Source organism: Candoia aspera, chromosome 1, assembly GCF_035149785.1.
Source record: "Candoia aspera isolate rCanAsp1 chromosome 1, rCanAsp1.hap2, whole genome shotgun sequence".
NCBI lineage: Eukaryota > Metazoa > Chordata > Lepidosauria > Squamata > Boidae > Candoia > Candoia aspera.
Window position 1 is genome coordinate 138,351,318 of NC_086153.1, and position 18,030 is coordinate 138,369,347.

Consider the following 18,030-nt stretch of genomic DNA (forward strand, 5'->3'; position numbering starts at 1 on the left):
GTTCTCATTTACACTGAAACCGAGGACGAATACCAACGCCTCCTCAAACTGGTGTTATGCAAACTTAGAGATGCCAAACTCTATGCCAAACTTTCCAAATGTGAATTTCACAAAACCCAGCTTGATTATCTGGGCTATCAAGTGTCTGACAAGGGTATAGAAATGGACCCTGCAAAAATTCAGGCTATTCTAAGTTGGGAACGTCCCTGCACCCGGAGGCAATTGCAAAGTTTCCTAGGGTTCAGTAACTATTATTGCCAGTTTATACAGGGGTTCGCTGAGATTGCCTTGCCCCTCACTGATTTACTCCATACCAAGGGCTTGGGGGAGACACACAAAGTAAAACACCCTGGGGCCGAGCTGAATTGGACGCCTGAATGCCAGGCAGCATTTGAAAAGTTGAAAACCCTTTTCACTGCTGAGCCTATTCTATCTTCTACTTTATTAGACTGTGCCTGACATCTGAACTAGAGCTAGAGAACTGATCAGAGGAATAAAATCTGTAAGTACCAGTTCCTCCAGTTTTGGAAACTATGTGTTCCAAAAGTCATTCAAGTATCCCTCTGCACTACAAAGCTCAGAGATCAGCTGTACACTTCACTGACAAAAGGCAGATTGATCAATGGAGCAATCAGCTCACTCTCTCCAGTAAGTGTTCATCAAGGAACCTGCCTGTATCTATATAGTGAAGTGGGTGAGATGGATAGGAAGGCAGAGTAGTTAGACCAGGGAAAGTTGTAAGAAGCAGTGGCTGCATCTTAAAGAAACAGACATAGTTCCTGAACTGTAAACTGGCAACCCTATTTCGACACTAGTCGGAGGAGCTTTTATTTGTTATATCCCGCCATTCGTTCAGGAGCTCAAGGTGGCATGCATTGCCCTCCCTCCTCCAGGTGCTCCCTGGTTCTGGTCCAACACCTTAACCATTACACCATATTGACTCTCATGCCTGTGAGCTGAGGTCCAACACTTCTTAATCAACAATATTCTGACAAAGTATAACTTTTGGTTTCATTCTTTCCTGTTGAACTACCTAATCCTGAAAGAGCATTTTAGATCTCTTTTCAAACAGTTAATATATTGTAAACTATTAAAAAAAGAGGGGGGGAATGCCCACTTACTTTCAAATTATAGAGAAGCCTATTGTCTCTATGGGCTGTATTTGCACTTTAAAATATTCTCTCCCCCTCAACACCACTCCTGGTAACAATGGTGCAGGTGCATTGCCCTTCAGTGTACAATGTATTTATCCTGGAGGCAGGAAGTTCGTTTCACACCTGTTTCTTCTTTCTGTTTGCTCTTGGCCTGGCTAATTTGCTGAATGTCATGATTGGTACAGCTGAGGCTGTCAAAGAGAATTACCACTTTGCAATGTGATGGTCTAATTCTGGCAGTTCAGATCTTACAATGATTTGCTTTTTTGTTCATCCTTTTGGTAACAGTTCTTTGTTGTGTAAACAATGCAGAACATAAACTACAAGTAGTAGCAAAGCAAGGCAAAAAAATAAGAACAATCTGCTTTATTTTTGCAAAAGATGCTAGAAAAGATCACAGAATCTATTCTGCTGATAATATGGTTGCTACAGGGGAAATGAAGAACCAATTTGGAAAGTTAAATCCAATGTTCATGACATAATTGAAATTAAGTTTTTTAAAAAAACAACTCTGAAGTAAGACAGGATACCCATCCTTTTCTGCTCCCTTATTGCAAATATGGGCTCTCCAGTAAAGCTAAAAGCATGCAATTTGTCCAACTGGATATAAATTAATTAAGCGATGAAAAAGCTATCAGGTTGTAAATGGCATGAAAATAATTTTGCCTTAATTTAGCATACTTCAAGCCAAACTAAATTAACATATTTCAATTTAACCATTCATTTAAAAGTTGTACTTTTGAAGAAGATATATAAAACTGATTTCAAATTTCAGTACTTGCACTGTTGGAGATGGGTGACAAGTTGACAATTTTCCCCCTTTCATCACTTAAAGAACTTTGTTGCAAGAGTCTTTTAAGCAAAGCCCTAGTTTGCATAACAATGCAAATTTGGTAGAATTGATTTATTTTTCATTAAAGAGAAGAAAATTTGCTGAGACCTTATTTTAAATAGTGTCAAATAAAATCTGACTTTTAAGATGAATTTTAAGGGAGGAAAATCCCCCTCAGTTAGGATCTCGTCTAATAGAATATGGTTATTTTTTAAACTTTCAACAGTGTAAGAGTGAACAAATATGAATTCCAAAAGATTCACTTCCTTCTAATGGAAGAGGGTGGAGTTTTTGACTGTTTTGGCAAATCAAGTTGATAGTTTTAAATTTATGTCCCTATTACTGAATAATAACTACAAGGCAGCCAATCTTCCATTGATCTAAAATGATAACATGGCTTCAGAAAAACCTTATTTGTGATATAGTTGTTTGTCTCAGAATCCAACTTAAGACATCCATCAGCATGACCTGAACACAACTATAATTCATGTCTAATTGTTTTGTAGTCCAGAACTGCTGTCTCTGCATATAAGAAAGACTAGTCTACGAAAGAATACTTCAGAAATTAACTGAGTGTGGTGTTGGCAAGGTAAAACCAATACAGAGCATGTTGCCTTTTCAGTCAGTGATTATCGTCTGGAATATATCTGTAGATGAAAGCGTACACTGATAGATAGATATGACAGATAGATAGATAGATAGATAGATAGATAGATAGATAGATAGATAGATAGATAGATAGATAGATAGATGCAACTCTTTTGAGGAAAGTGAAGGCCAAAGTGATCCCAGTGGTGGTAGGAACACTCAGGGCTGTGACTCCCAAGCTGGGAGAGGGGCTCCAACAGATCCCAGGAGCAACATCAGAGCTCTCTGTCCAGAAGAGTGCAGTGCTAGGAACAGCTAAGATACTGTGCAGAACCCTCAGACTCCCAGGCCTCCAGTAGAGGACCCAAGATTGAAGAGGACACATACTACCCCTAGGGCTGAGAGGGGATTTTTTTAATATAAATTGGCAACTCTTTTGTGTTAGTGGCTTCATTTAGAATTTTGAGAGCTCTTTAAAAAAGCTATCAAGGTAGAGATGGCCATCCACAAAACATCCATCAACTTGGATGAAGGTTATTCTCTACCACCCCATCTACTCCCACTGGATGCTTTCCATTCTCCCAGCTTACCTTTATCTGAGGTGGTTCCTCATAGGCATTCTTCCCAAATAGAAATGATGGATGGTTGTACCTTTTTCCATTTCTATTTGGGAGGAATGCCTATGAGCCCCATTCTTGTAAACAAAGGTAGTTTTGAAGGATGGTGCTTTTCTTTATAGTATTCCAACTTTCCAGAAAATTATTATTTCGTATTGCTATTGTTTTTTTTTAAAGATAAAGTAGAGCATGGAGCCTAGTGAATACTTTATGACGTTATCTCATGTTGTGGGCTCTCTATTCAGCACTTATTACCCAGGGTCCCCCAAGCAAGAATTTTTTTTATGCAGAGAGTTATGGATATAAGTGCCCAAACTGATTTGGAGCTTTTAGCCAAAAATAGATCTTTAAGGTGGTTGGCTATTAACAAAACAAATTTTCAACCTGAAAAATACCTCTCTCTGAGTCTGCCCCAAGCTTTAAGGGCTTTATCCAGAGCAAGATTTGAGTTGTTGGATTCAAATATGGACACTTCCACAACATTCCATACTACGAGAGAACTTGTATATGCAGCTCACCTGATATTAAAAATATTTCTCATATCCTGTTTAACTGTCAACTATATGCATCCATCAGGCTTAAATATCTATCTCCACTATTGGAAAGAACAGCGCACTGGGACCCAAATTTTAGATTGTCTTATTTTCTCCAGGGTAATAATAATAATAATTATATATATATATATATATATATATATATATATATATATATATATATATATATATTGTACACAGAACTGCTATGTTCATATTGAAGGCTGGGGCTTTAAGATCCCAACAAATTGAACAAATTGGGGTACCCCGTAAAGGCGACTCTCTGATCTGATTACTGCCTCCTTGTACTGTGATCACATATATATGTATTCTGTTTTATTTTGTCTTATTATTGTATCCCTTCCTATTATTTGATTATGCTTTGTTTATATTTTAATTTTATCTTGCTGTATTGATAAAGTCAATCTGACTAATCAATAAAATGAAATGAATACCGGGGGAGGCGTCCAGTTAGGCACACTGATGTCTAAAGTTAGCTGCATTTCCTATTCCACCTACAAGAGATCATGGAGAAAATCTATCTATATAGTCGCTAGGTGTCAAAAACAACTTGATGGCACATAATCAATCAATCTACAAGAGATCCGTGACCAGCTTATTCTACTGTCTCCTTGAACCAGCTACACCTTTAAAATCAAAGTAGTTCAGGAAAAAGAGCTTATAATTCATATTTTAAACACTAACTGTATAGAGAAAGGCTGGCTGCAGTCCAGAGCATGGGAGACTATATCCCAGAGTGTAAGGTGCTAAATTTAAATCATACCTGCTCTGGCAAGATCTTCCGAGTAAGATTAAGAAAAAACTCTCTTAAGACTTTCTTGCTTGGCACTGCCATGAAGAGTAGATATGACTGGGAAGGATCATTTACTCAAATAAGATTTGATTTATTGTTTTTTTTAAAAAAAATCTAATGTACAGATTCAGAAATAGTCTTGCTTTGTTAGAAATTTGTGTGAGGTTAGGTTAAATCATTTTGATTTTTAATGAAAACTCAATCAGAGTCGACAATTTCCTATATGAACAGCTTTTAAAAGTTTGAATATCGTGCAGTCAGCCATGACTGTGGTACTGGATTGGAGTTTCCATCTCTCTTTTTCCTTTTTTGTAAAACCAGGCTTCTAATTTTTAACACTGATGTTACCAGCTGTAGAGGATACAGAGAATGGCCTTGAAGGACAGAAGAAAGAGCCACTACCAAGGCAATAATCAGACAAGTGCAGTTTAAGTCCATTCTAATTTGAGAAAAGGCCCCTCCCTAATTCACACCAAGATAAAGTAAGGGAGATGGGAAACACATTTAGACTTGCAAGATTTGGTTACTATAACTATTCTACTAAAAGTAGTTTTAGACCTATATGGCAGTGGTTTCTTAGTCTGTCCTGTAGGGCTGACATCAATGAGTCCAAAATGGTAACATTATGCTGGGAATAGTTTGGCCCATTGAATTGGACTAGGATTTAAATATGGATGGAGGAGAACTATCTCTCTCTTTTACTTTTTTTTTTAATATGAACTGAACCAGATTCTGCAGAGAACTTGAGTTTAACAACAAAATAAAATAAAATAACATGTAGGAAAAAGAGAATCTGTTTTATTTGTCCACCTCTAGCCATTCCCTGCCATTCATTTAATCCAACTGCTGTAACAGGGGGTCAAACTTCAGTACAAGCCAGGTCCATGAAGAATGTTATCCTTTGATAGCATCAGATTTCTCCCCCCTTCTCCTTTTTTTCTGGGCCTTCACATTCATCTATACCATTGTCTTGTGTGCTGTAACTATTATGCCACTACCACAGTGTGGGCTGTTGCAAATTGTACAGGAGGTATCAAATGGACTGCTGCGCAAAACCAATGCAACATAGTACAGAGAGTACAAATACTAATGCATTTCAATGTTCAATTCAAACTCTTGTGTGTGCTGTTTGAAAGCAAGGTGCATGTGTGTGTGTGCACACGTGTGCGTGCATGTGTTTTAAAGGACAGATGTTCATTATAAAGATATATTCCATTCTTTAGTGAGAATTTAAAAGCCTGGTAATTTTTCTCAATTCAAAAATGTCAGCGAAAAGGACTGATACCCAAGAGCATGACTTGTGCTTTTAACAAGATTTATCTAGAGTTGTATATAAACTAAGCCATTACAGCTATATCCCTCTAAAATAATGAGACTGTGTATTGAGAAAGATAATCTAAGAGAAGTCTGGTGGTGTAAAACCATAGCAACAAGAGGAGTGGGCAGTAGGAAATAGATCTCTCCATATTTATCATTTGATCCTTCATTAAATGCAGAGAAGTCCCTTAATATAGCAATGATCATGATAAATCCACTCTTCCCTTCTTGTTTCATGCTACCATACATAGTGAATGCATAGCAAACAATAAATACGGAGGGAATAATGTAGGAAGGAGACTTGTCCTCTCCATGGACCTATACAAGTAAGCAGGATAACAAATTGAACGTTTACAGAGGTGGCTGAATCCTTGATGTTTTCACACTTGAGACTTTGTTTCATATCATTGATTAATTATGTGCCATGAAGTTGTTGCTGACTCTTAGAGATCACATAGATAGATTTTCTCCATAACAATCTGTCCCTAACTTGTTCTTTCAGGTCTTCCAATGGTGCGCTTATCACCACTGTAACTGAGTTGTTTTATTTGCGCTTCTGGAAATTCAGTGTCTAATAATTCAGAGAAGAAACCTCTTGCTTATGTTACAAATCTGATTTCTCTTCCATATTAACAATGGCTAATCATTAATCTGCTGTGCAAGAAGAGGGATTCAGAAGGGATGTAGGTCTCCTAAGGGAAAATGGCCTGCTATATTAAACCCAGTACAATTTTACTGTATCTGTACAGTAAAATATCAATGTTTGGGAGCTGAATTATGTTTTCAAACATCTGTGAAGGACAGTTAATTCAGGGCATATATCAATTCCTCCCAAGGTTTTGAAGCCAAATGTGGGTCATCTAAGCTCATATGGGCCTCAAAATGCTGACAAGAGGCAGGGATTGTCAAGAGCCAATCAGCAATCCCTCCAGCCAGCTTAAAGGAAAGTGAAAAAATCCCCTTCTCACCCCCATGGGTGGCATGTGTCTTCCTCAACCTCGGGTCCTCTACCAGAGGCCTGGGAGTCTGACGGTTCTGTGCAGTATCTTAGCTGTTCCCAGCACTGCACTCTTCTGGACAGAGAGCTCTGAGGTTGCTCCTGGGATCTGTTGGAGCCCCTCTCCCAGCTTGGGAGTCACAGCCCTGAGTGCTCCTACCACCACTGGGACCACTTTGGCACATAGACACACATACATGCATACATACCATCACTGCTCCACCCAGAGCTGCAACAGCTCCTGAGTAGCCATTATCCCCTCCCCTTTATCCACAAAAGGAGGAGAAAATAAAATGCTCTCCCCACCAATATATCCTACATGCATTTGCAAGTCTGCCAAAAAAACATGAACTTACATGAGCAGCAATCTGAGCAGGTTTTGATGCTGAATGAGAAGAAGTTTAAAAATTGACAATAAGGATTAAGTTCTTATCCACCAAGATGGTTGCCAATGAAATCTATTACATAACTGAAAGAATTCCAACAGATCCCATTAGAATTTCATCAGATTTTTTTCACCTTTGAAAATGCTTTGAAAGCATCTCCCTCCCTTAGTTTAAACAGATTTCTATGTCCAGAAATGTAAATAAACTGTAATGGGTCTTAACTTTGCTTGCTCTGATAGTGAGGTTGTAAACAGGTTGCATGATGGTAGCCAGCTCTGGAAAGAAACAACCGTAATATGTTGCAAGCTCAAGAAGTCTCTGAAGTCCTGTAGATTTTTAGGGTCAGCAGTTTTTGTAAAACACTGGCCACTGAAAAGGTATACTCTTTATGTTCCTCAAGGTAGGCTCAAACTAAGCTGAAGATGGTTCAGAGACTTGGACAATATGGTTAGGAACTAATTTTTATTGTAATTCTGGAACAGTGGCCATAACAAATAGTTGATAGTTATCCAGCAGCCTTAAGGTTAATATAGAATTTACACTTCCCCCTACTTCAAGTCCATTATATTCTTTTTCCACATCTTCCTCTGGGTAACAAAACTTTTACTTTCTTTCTCCCTCTCACTCACTGCTGACTATTGCAAGTTCACATTCTCTGCATTCCAACTCTGAATGGAACCTTGACATAGCCAAAGAATTCTGATTCAGTTATATTAAATGTATGTGATTTGCCAAGTTTCACTATAAGACCATTCTGTCACCAGTGATCTAAAACAAAGTGGATCACTCTGATCCGTGGAACAAATAAAAATGACATCACTAAGATTCAGTACTCCAGGTCCTCTTGCCAGAGTTTTGTGGACATTCTGTGGTATCTGTGCAGCAGATGAGATACCAGGACAGTGCCCTTTATCTTATCACAAGCTGACATGAGTGCAGAATGTGGAGTTGTATCCTGATTCTGCATACAAATTAAGTTAATTTCCAGTTATAAGATCTAACTTGGAGAATATTTGGACTCCATTAAGATCCAAGATAATGTAATCCACTTTGGGTGTGATGTAACCTTTTCCTTTCATTACTTGAGTGAGTAGCCACATATCAACCCATAAACTAATCTTCCAGGCTGTGTAGATTTATGGACTAGTCATGGGTTGAGCCTTCTACATTCTCAGTGATGTCTAGCTTTTCCAGGCAATTTAATTCTTCTATTGTCTTATGCACATGGAATTGGATGCATTGATGTGGCAAGATAACAGGCTTTATTGATGCATTTATGTGGAATTAACTTGGTAAGTCTTATGCTTCCCAATACTACAGAACATGGAAGTGATCTTGGAGAATCTGATCCAAGCAGCTAGCCTGAATATTGCAGCCAGATTATTTGTAATGCCAGCACTGCATCAGAGCTGAACAGAAATGCCAAAACTATCAGTGAAAACCAGGAACCTGCAGTCATTTGGGCATCCCACAGTTGCAGCCATGCCATAAATTGTCTGCTAAGTACTTACACACTGTATGCCTAAATCTTCTGAATGTGATGAAGGAATGAAGGTTTTGTTAGCGTATCAGAACTTTTCTTGTCCATTATATTGTATGTAGCTCTGCTGCCTATGATAGTCTAACTTTTGCAGTCTGTGTAATAACCCTAGCTATGAAGCCCTGGAGAGCAATCTCTTCTTTGGTGGTGCAAAGTGCAAAGGCATAAAGATGCATCGCTTCTTCATTACCCTGATAATTTGCCCAAGCTGCTGCAGTGGGCATCTGATATAGTCTTGGGTCTTCCTCTGGAGAAAGTTCAATCCTATTGATATTACTGTGCCAGTTATAATTTGTGCTTCGGACTGATGTAACAGCTTTGAGAATGAAGGTGAACTGCAATCTACAAATTGTTGCAAAATGGTTCAGCTGACCTCATTTGCAAGAAACAGTTACTTCGAATGGACAGGCAAGCACATGAGGTTATGGCCCCCCACAATGACTGGAGGGTTTTTTGTTTTTGTTTCAAGACAGAAGTTTGAAATGCCCCAAAACTTTCTCAGTAACAGGTCTGAGCCACTCCATATCTGCCTCCTAAGAAGAGGCCAGGAGCAACCCTGCAGTATCTTGGCCTTCACTTCTTTCTCAGTGCTTTGAACGCACATGATGCTATGTTGCATGTGCTCCCAGGTTCAGCCTATGGTCATACACTCATGCACACTCAGCCTGTCAAGGCACATGGATCTCACAGACCCCCTTGCTCTCTATCTGGGATTTCCAGATACGTGCAGCTAGAGCAGTGTTTTTCAAACTTGGCAACTTTAAGATGTGTGGACTTCAACTCCCAGAATTCCCCAGCCAGCATAGGGAATTCTGGGAGTTGAAGTCCACACATCTTAAAGTTGGCAAGGTTGAGAAACACTGAGCTAGAGCATGTGAAACACATAGCCCTGGTCAACAGCCGAGAAATAATTAGGAACACGTGCAAATCACTTTCAGCTGAACACTGAGGCATGTCAGACTGTGATGGAAAACACGGAGACCCAATGAATTCAAAGTGGCAGCAAAACTTTACTGTTTATGATGTACATTTGCTCTCTCTCTCTCTCACACACACACACACTCATCTCCTCTTACCCACATCCCGCTCAACTAGGCTGTCAGGCACTAGCTAGAGGGACTGCCAGTTCTGGATTCAGGATGACTCCAAATGTGGGTGGGCTTCAGGACTCCTTTTATCCCCAAAGGTCAGAGAGTCAGGTGGCATATAAATTTAATTTAATAATAATAATAATAATAATAATAATAATAATGTGCTTTGTTGATTCACAAGCCTGGTACCCATAGATGGGATTTGTGGGGAGAAGGTGTTCTGTGTGCTCAGCGCTCAGACTCCTTTGTCTGACTTCTGTTGACAGTTCTCCTCTGATCCTTAATGACTTAGTTCCTTCTTGACTACCTCCCAAAGGGATCTTTTTGACAAGATTCCTGGTTTCTGTTCTCTCTGTTCAATATTTTAGGTCATGGCAACTTCAGCCTAGTCTCACACTGGAAGGTACCTCAAATACACCTGAAACTCCTCTATACCCCCCTCTTTTTCCTTGGCTGGGCTTGCAGAATTCAAAGTCAGTTTGGGATGGGGGAATGTTTTCTCAATACTCCCTTGGCCTTGGGGTGATGCCACGTACTTGATTCCCGGCCTAATAAAGGAGGAGAGCCAAGTTCCTGGTGGCATCCTCCATTGTCAACAGTTGTAGCCATAGCCAAAGCAAGGAGCAAAGTTTCTAGCATCTGCATCCATTTCTCCCAGTAGTATATATGAATATCAAAAGGGGAGAAAAGTAGTGAAAGTAGCTGTATTGTACGTTTGGCAACCTACTTGTTTCAAACGATGAATGGTTCCCTGACTTAGCTATCTTGTTACGGTCTTGTTCTCCAAATAAGAGACTGACATAGAACAAATGAACTTGTTGCTGTTGCTGCTGCTGTTCTTCTATGATCAGACTGCAGTGTCTGAGGCCTGAATTGTTCTCCTGATTTTCTATATGTGAATCTTCTGCCACATCAAAATCTGTATTGGATTCTTTCCAAATCTTGACCAATTACAAACACTTCAAAAACTTGAACTGGACTTTTTAACAGTACAAGAATATCTGTGGGGGGGGGGGGGAAGAAACTAGATTTGACTTTTTTTTCCTTCCTTTTTATTTCCCCAGTGTTAGTTATACAATAGATGTCTGCACAACATGGAATATGTATTTTGTTTTGAATCCAAAATAGAAATATTGGGACTTGGAAACTCTGGCGAACCATTCTAGGTGGGCTGTAGTTCAGCAGAACCAAAGCCTGGAATACTTTGATAGTGCTGCATTTTAGCCAGAACAAAATTTAGAGAGATCTTACCGATCAAGTACAGCAAGTCTGGTGTGTCTCACCCCTCTTTTGCATGGTGTGAAGCCCAACCTGTCTCCTATCTTCTCCTCAGCTTCCCTTCACTGCCTCCCCTTAGCACTTTCCTTGCTCCACCAAATGGTAGCTGCCCCATGCTACCGCCAGTGTCCTTGGCTTTTCCCCACTCTCTCTACCACCACCACCCCAAAACCCTCACCACTTCTGTTTCAAACTAGATAGATTGCTTGCAACTAGCTATTCCATTCACCCAATAGTCTCTGCATGTAATGTTTTGCATATCCCTATTATAAAGCAATTATATAATGAAATAATCAAGCTGATTAAATATTGTATTAAGGATTTATCCAACTGAGAAGAGAAAAATTTAGAGTTGTACTACAACTTTGTACCTATCTCAACAATCCACTTTCTCTCAGATTATTTAGAAAAAGATGTACTTCCCTTCAGCCATACTTCTCTAGTTAACACAAAAATAAAAAATAAAAATCACAGAAATAATTCAACAAAACAGAATGAATCACATTATGCATAAGAGTCTTCTTACCTGCACACTCAAACTAAATGAATCTCAAGTATTATTCTGTCATTAACCAGTATTTGAAAGTTATACATGGAAATTTTTGACAAAGTTCCATTAATAATACAAGAACTAGCATTAGGTGGGAAGAAGATTTCCCATAGTTTGTTTATTACCTCATTAGCAAAATTAATTAGCAAAAATACTTCAACTTCCATAAGTACAAAAAAATCCTAACATTTTAGGGCCAACTTTTTTAATACATAGATTTTTTTTCCCCAATAGTCCTATCTCTTGGAGATACAGTAGTCCTCCATAACTATCTTGTTATCTCTGGACACCTTGTAGCCCAGGAGTAGGGAAATGGAATTCCATTTTTATAGAACTGTTAGAAGAGCCAGGTTGGTGTGGTGGTTAAAGACTAGAAACCAGGAGACTGTGAGTTCTAGTCCCACCTTAGCCAAAGCCACAAAGCTAAGCCACAAGGGTGACCTTGGGCCAGTCACTTTATCTCAGTCCTAGGAAGCAGGCAGTGGCAAACCACTTCTGAAATCTTGCCAAGAAAACTGCAGGGAATAGTCCTGTCAGTCTCCAGGAGTCAACAATGACTCAAATTCATGTACACACAAACACAAATGGTTGGAGATTGCATCATCTCTTCGCATCTATGAGCTGTTTTGACCAATAGAGCAAATGGTGAGAGACAGATATGGTGAGAGATAGATATGATAATAATCTTCACACAGTCTTCCTGCACCGCTTCCATTTCCTGGTGTTATTTTTGTGCCATGAACATCTGTAAAGGAAGGAAGAATTCAACAAGTGTGTATTTTTCTGGTTTGTTAAATAGCAGCCTGTGAAAAGACATGTAACTATACAGGACACCTGTCAAAAAAAGTAAATATTTAATTGATGTGTACCCTTCTAAATATTGAGCACCAGTAAGAAGTCAGGGTAGTCTGATCAGCTTCTTCTAAAACCAAATTACAGAGGATAAAGATTTTTTTTTTTTTAAATCCCTTTGAATCATTACTGTGGCAGTTTTTCTTTTAAAAAAAGATTAATTAGATATCAATTCAAACTGATCTATTTATTTTCTGGGATGAAAGATAAGAAATTTCATGGTGTGGTAGTCAAGAAAGGAACACTCCAGAAATCTATCTTATATGTTTAATTAAATGTGCGTATTTTTATCTAGCTAAGACACAGATATTGTATGTTTTCTCTAAATGTTCAACATATAGCAAAATGAGTAAAAGGGGAAAAAATCCCAAATACTGCAATGCTATTTCCTCTGTTTTTGATACCAAACATTTTGGCAGCTGTTAACCAGACAAAGAATACAGAGTGAGTGATGTTCCAGAGAACTGGGTGACCTTGCCACCAGTAAATCTAAGTGGACAGGTTGGAAGAAAAGCTTGTGTCTATAGGGCAAGACAGACAGATGACAGTTTTTGTCCCAGGGTAAGACAACTCACTTGGTGGACACAACAGGCAATCTGGATGCTACATCTGTAATCCAGATGGCCATTTGTAGTTAGAGAATGACACTGTTTTCCTGAGCCCAGACTAGTTTACTTAATGCAGATGACCTTCTCAAGATCACCTTTGCATTAGGGAGTCAATGACTGCCAAAAGACCCTGTTTGTAACTTGAACAAAGCCATATTTAATAAAGCAAAGGAGTGAAGGTGGCTCCAAGTATTGGGTCTGCTGCCTAAATTTAAAAAGCTACAGTATTGATAGTGTGCCAACTAATCTTTTTAAACTCAGTGAGAAATACTTCTGAGTAAGCACACATAGGATTTCATACTGCAGGCAGCAAACATTAACATACTATAACAACAAAAGATATTTCCATGCATAGGAAATATTCACACTTCAAGGAGGATGGATGGATGGATGGATGGGAATTATTACTGATCACAGAACATAGCTGAATTAATTGTCCACATCCGTTGCTGACATCCCAGTTATTTCAGTTCCTACCACCTGTATTCCTCATCTACACCATGTCTAAAAAAAGGAGTCACACTCCAAGCCAGGATTTTCAAACTATGTTTGTCAAACAACCCATACTACTGTGATTCATATGTAATGCTAAGCCCTAATGGCTGAGTCCTCTACAAAACAAAAAGAAACAAGCCAAAAAAACCTTGAAGGCTTAGCATGATGTGTGAACCAAATCAATAATTCCCTTAAATCACACAATCTGACACATGTTAACTCAATGTAGGTTTAGAGTTGCCATCTTAAATGCAATAATAAAAGCTAGTTAAATGAAAATACTAGTCTATATATAGCAACTTCTGTGTATGACAACTGTCCAATGTGGTTTCTTTAATGCAAAGAGTATCTTGACACCTCAAAATCATCCTTTTCCCCCCCATGAAATAATCTTCTTTCCACTGCTGGAAGAACACATTAAAAGCAAGGATATTTCTGAAAATAAGCCTCTGTAAACCAAGTATTGTTTATCTCCAGGCCTGACAATTTAGATATAATTGTGTTTGTTTCAGACAACCTTACAAAAACTTTATAGCTGCTAAATTTAATTGTGAAATTAAGGAAATGGGGATAGGACACTATTCTATGAAGTTTTATGACAATGTAGTATTTTAAAGAGAAGATAATTTCATGGGTGATAATATCAGCCCTGGAGAAGCTTTCCTATCATTAGGAGCATCTATCATATATATTGCTGAACTCAGCCAATCCAGTTCAAGTGCCTTTTCAAATGCTTGCAAGAACACAAGAAGAATGACTTCATTTAACATTTGCGTCCTTCAGTTTGTTCACTGCACACAGTGACCTCCTTCCCAATGAACATCGAAAAGGGTTACTTGAAAAGAATGTATCTTCTCAGATATTCCTCCTTTTCAAAGTTTGGTGTCAAATATTCCCCAGAGTAGTACACTTGAATATTCTTTGGACATTTTAATTGCAGATGTCTACCTTCAAAATCTGATATCTTAAAAATTAATATTTTTCAATATTTACTATCCAGACATTCAAGTAATTCTACATAGTTAGCAGTTTTACAAGGTACTACACAATGATATCTAACAGAGCTATGCATACTTCAAAAATAATAAGGAATATGTGTGTCAGCACCTGATCATTCGAGCATTCACACAATCACAGTCAGGAGGCTGGGATTCCTTTAACTGTTTTAATGAAGCGAAATGAACAGTACAGAAGGCAAGCTGCGAATAAAGATTTCCCGCTCAAACCTAACTTAAAAACTACATTCCCTTAGTTAGTCCCCTTTCCCATGAAACCATGTCACCCCCCCTCCCATCCAGATGGTATTCCTGGCATATCTCAGCCCCGTGTCCTTGATGTCCTCCATAGCCATAATAAACCACTTCACACTCCAACTTCACACCCCCTCCCATCTGGCGACACGGATTCCATTCCTTGGAGAAGGAAATGATGGGAGATGCTCCGATAAGGGTTTTTGTAAAACCTTTGATCAAGGGAATCTGACAATGTGCTTCAGATCTCAGAAAGCAGCCATTGTGGGCTTTTTTTCAGTCTTCTGTTTGACACATCTGCTTTAAAGAGTTATTTCATCAAAACACTGTGTCTTTAATGTAACTCTTAAAGCAGCTGCATCTTTTTCTGGCTCTTGTGAAAGCTTGAAAAAAGTTGCTGCTGCTTTAATGAGTAGCAGAGAGATGCTAAACTCACACTTGTCAAAGTTCCAAAGCTTTTGAGATCCATACAGAGAATTCTGGGCTACATTCTAGGATACACACTTAGTTTACATGTAAGGGAAGTAGAAATCACCATGGTACCTTATAAACTGAGAGGGTGGTGGTGGTCCTGGAATTCCTGATCAAAAGGCAGACCTCTAGTGTTAGAAAATTGGCTGGATTTAATTGAACCTTTTTTTTTTCCCCTTCATCTCTCACAGAACCCCATCAGGTTCTCGTGGAACCTAGAGTGCTGCCAAACACAGTTTGAAAATCCCTGCCCTAAAATACTATACATTGTAGAGGAAGATGCGCAAAAGTGGACAAGCTAGTTCTCAACTTCTCTCTAAAGACACAGTGAAAATCCCATTTATGTTTAATATCTGATATTATTTTATAACTGGAGAACAGTTGTATATATTTGATAATACTATATTCTTTATTTAAAAAAAACACTAAATAAATAACATGGAAGAGTAAATCATCTTTAGCTGTTAGCAACCTAAAAACTTTGTGTCTGGAATCTATCAAAATGACAGCATCAGAGAGTCCAGTATAAGATTTCGAAATCATATTTTGGCATTTATTTTTCTAAATTCACATTCAGAATATGGATACATTTTCCATTCATCCTTCAACTATGTAAGTATAAAAACTAAGGAATTATATGATTCTTGGCATTTTTTTCAACATTCCATTTAGTTAATGTTAATAATATAAAGTGTTAATATTTTTTCCAAATACTGAATAATAGATTAAAAGCATCACTGAAAATATGTTACTGATGAATAAACTAACATGACATGACAATTGGATTTCATTATTCAGTTTTGTGCAGTTTGCTATTTTCCATCAGATATTATCATTTTCAAGAGGGGGAGCTAGTTAGCTTACAGATTCTCACTAACCATTTCCTTAGTAGCAACATGAAGTTGTGTGATTTTTTTGATGAGGCAGAATGAAAACAGTATACAGCAAAAACAATCATCTTTGGAAAGTGCTTTTATGTCATTTCTGTTCCTGCCTTCCATACAAAACTGACTGATTATTGAGGGTATTGTATAAGCATAGCAGAGAAACCAATTGTTGTGTCTTGATGACAAACAGCATAAATGGATTGTTTAATCTTTCAGCTTACAAAATGAAATCCCATTCAGAACACCCTTTCATTTCAGGTTTCACAAATTTATGCAACACACTATTCAGTTCAGTGGGATGCAAGGAATATAAACACATTGTAAAGTAAGTTGGAATAACTTCGACTCAGATCCTTGAAACACAAAGCATGCACATACTAACAAAATTCTAAATACTGTACAGCACCTGGAAATTTGTAATGTCTATCTGTAAGGAAGGTATCTTATTTTAGGATAGTAAAATAAAGATAATAAGGTAAAACTTGTGCCACATAATGGTTTGGTAGCAATTAAGTTACAGGAAGTGTATATTCAGACAGTTCTTGTGCTCCAGATGTTTACCTCTAAGTTAAGTCATCCCTTTGTTTAGATTGTACGTTCCTTCTGCCATCTTCTTTTACTATAAAATTTCCACCCATCTGTACATGGTGAAACTAGCAGACTTCTTATTCTTGGTCTTCTAGGATAAACATTTATGTGCCATTCTGAGAAATGTGGAGTAAGTTTGTGGATGCTTTCTAATTCTTTGTTCTGACGCTATGAAGCATACTATAGAAGATCACTGAACTGCCACTTTAGAGAACATTTTCGCAAAGCAATTGTATTCCATCTTGGCAATATTAGCAGTACACATGTACTTTATATATCAGGAAAGAAGGCTAAGATGCGAGGCTTGTTTCTATGTATAATAAAAGAAGTGTGTCAAGAAAGTCACATAGATTTTATATGATCCGTAAGTGGTTTCTGATCCCGTTGGGACAAAACAGGTGGATATCTGGTGGTATTTATTCTGAGTTAGCTGGTTTATACTCAGTACTAACCATTTATTCTTGATATTTGGTTAATATATTCTGTCCAGCTAAATTCCTTTCTCCAGTGTTGGAAGTCAGCTACACCTTTCATCGGACAGGACCTGAAATTATTACTGCTGCTTCTGTAACAGTCAGAACGAGTTCCAACATAAGCCCAGCACAACACCAGTTCTGGGTCTTGGTGAAAGACTGGGAGGCCCAGAAAAGGGACTGGCAACATATTATGGAATATCCAAGGGTTTACAAGATCAACTCTATTCTGCTTGAGCCAATAAGATATGTATTGGTCAAAAACAGTAGTGAGGCATATTTCCAGTGCTGCAATAACAGTACTGATCTGATCTTAGAGATACATGGAAAAAGTTGGAGGAAGGAGTTGTAGAAAGCTGGGGAAAGATTCAACATCTTATTTCCTATCTGGATCCTAGATTCCTTGAGTGTTTGTTTGTTTGTCTTTGCCACTTACTGTTGTTAGATTATCTAGTTTGCCCCTAAGTATGTTGACTTCAAATCTGAATTTGTTATCCAATAAACATAACTACAGATCTTAGCTCATTTGCATATATGGATTCTATTTAATGTGTTGATCAACTTATTTCTCATCCTTGAACATAATTATTTAACTTTTTTTCCCAACAAAACTTAAATGGAAATCTGGCTATTACTTATTCTGCTTTAGCCTATCAGGTAGAACATACATGTTTGTAGTCTTTCTTCAGTCATATTTAATTACCTTTCT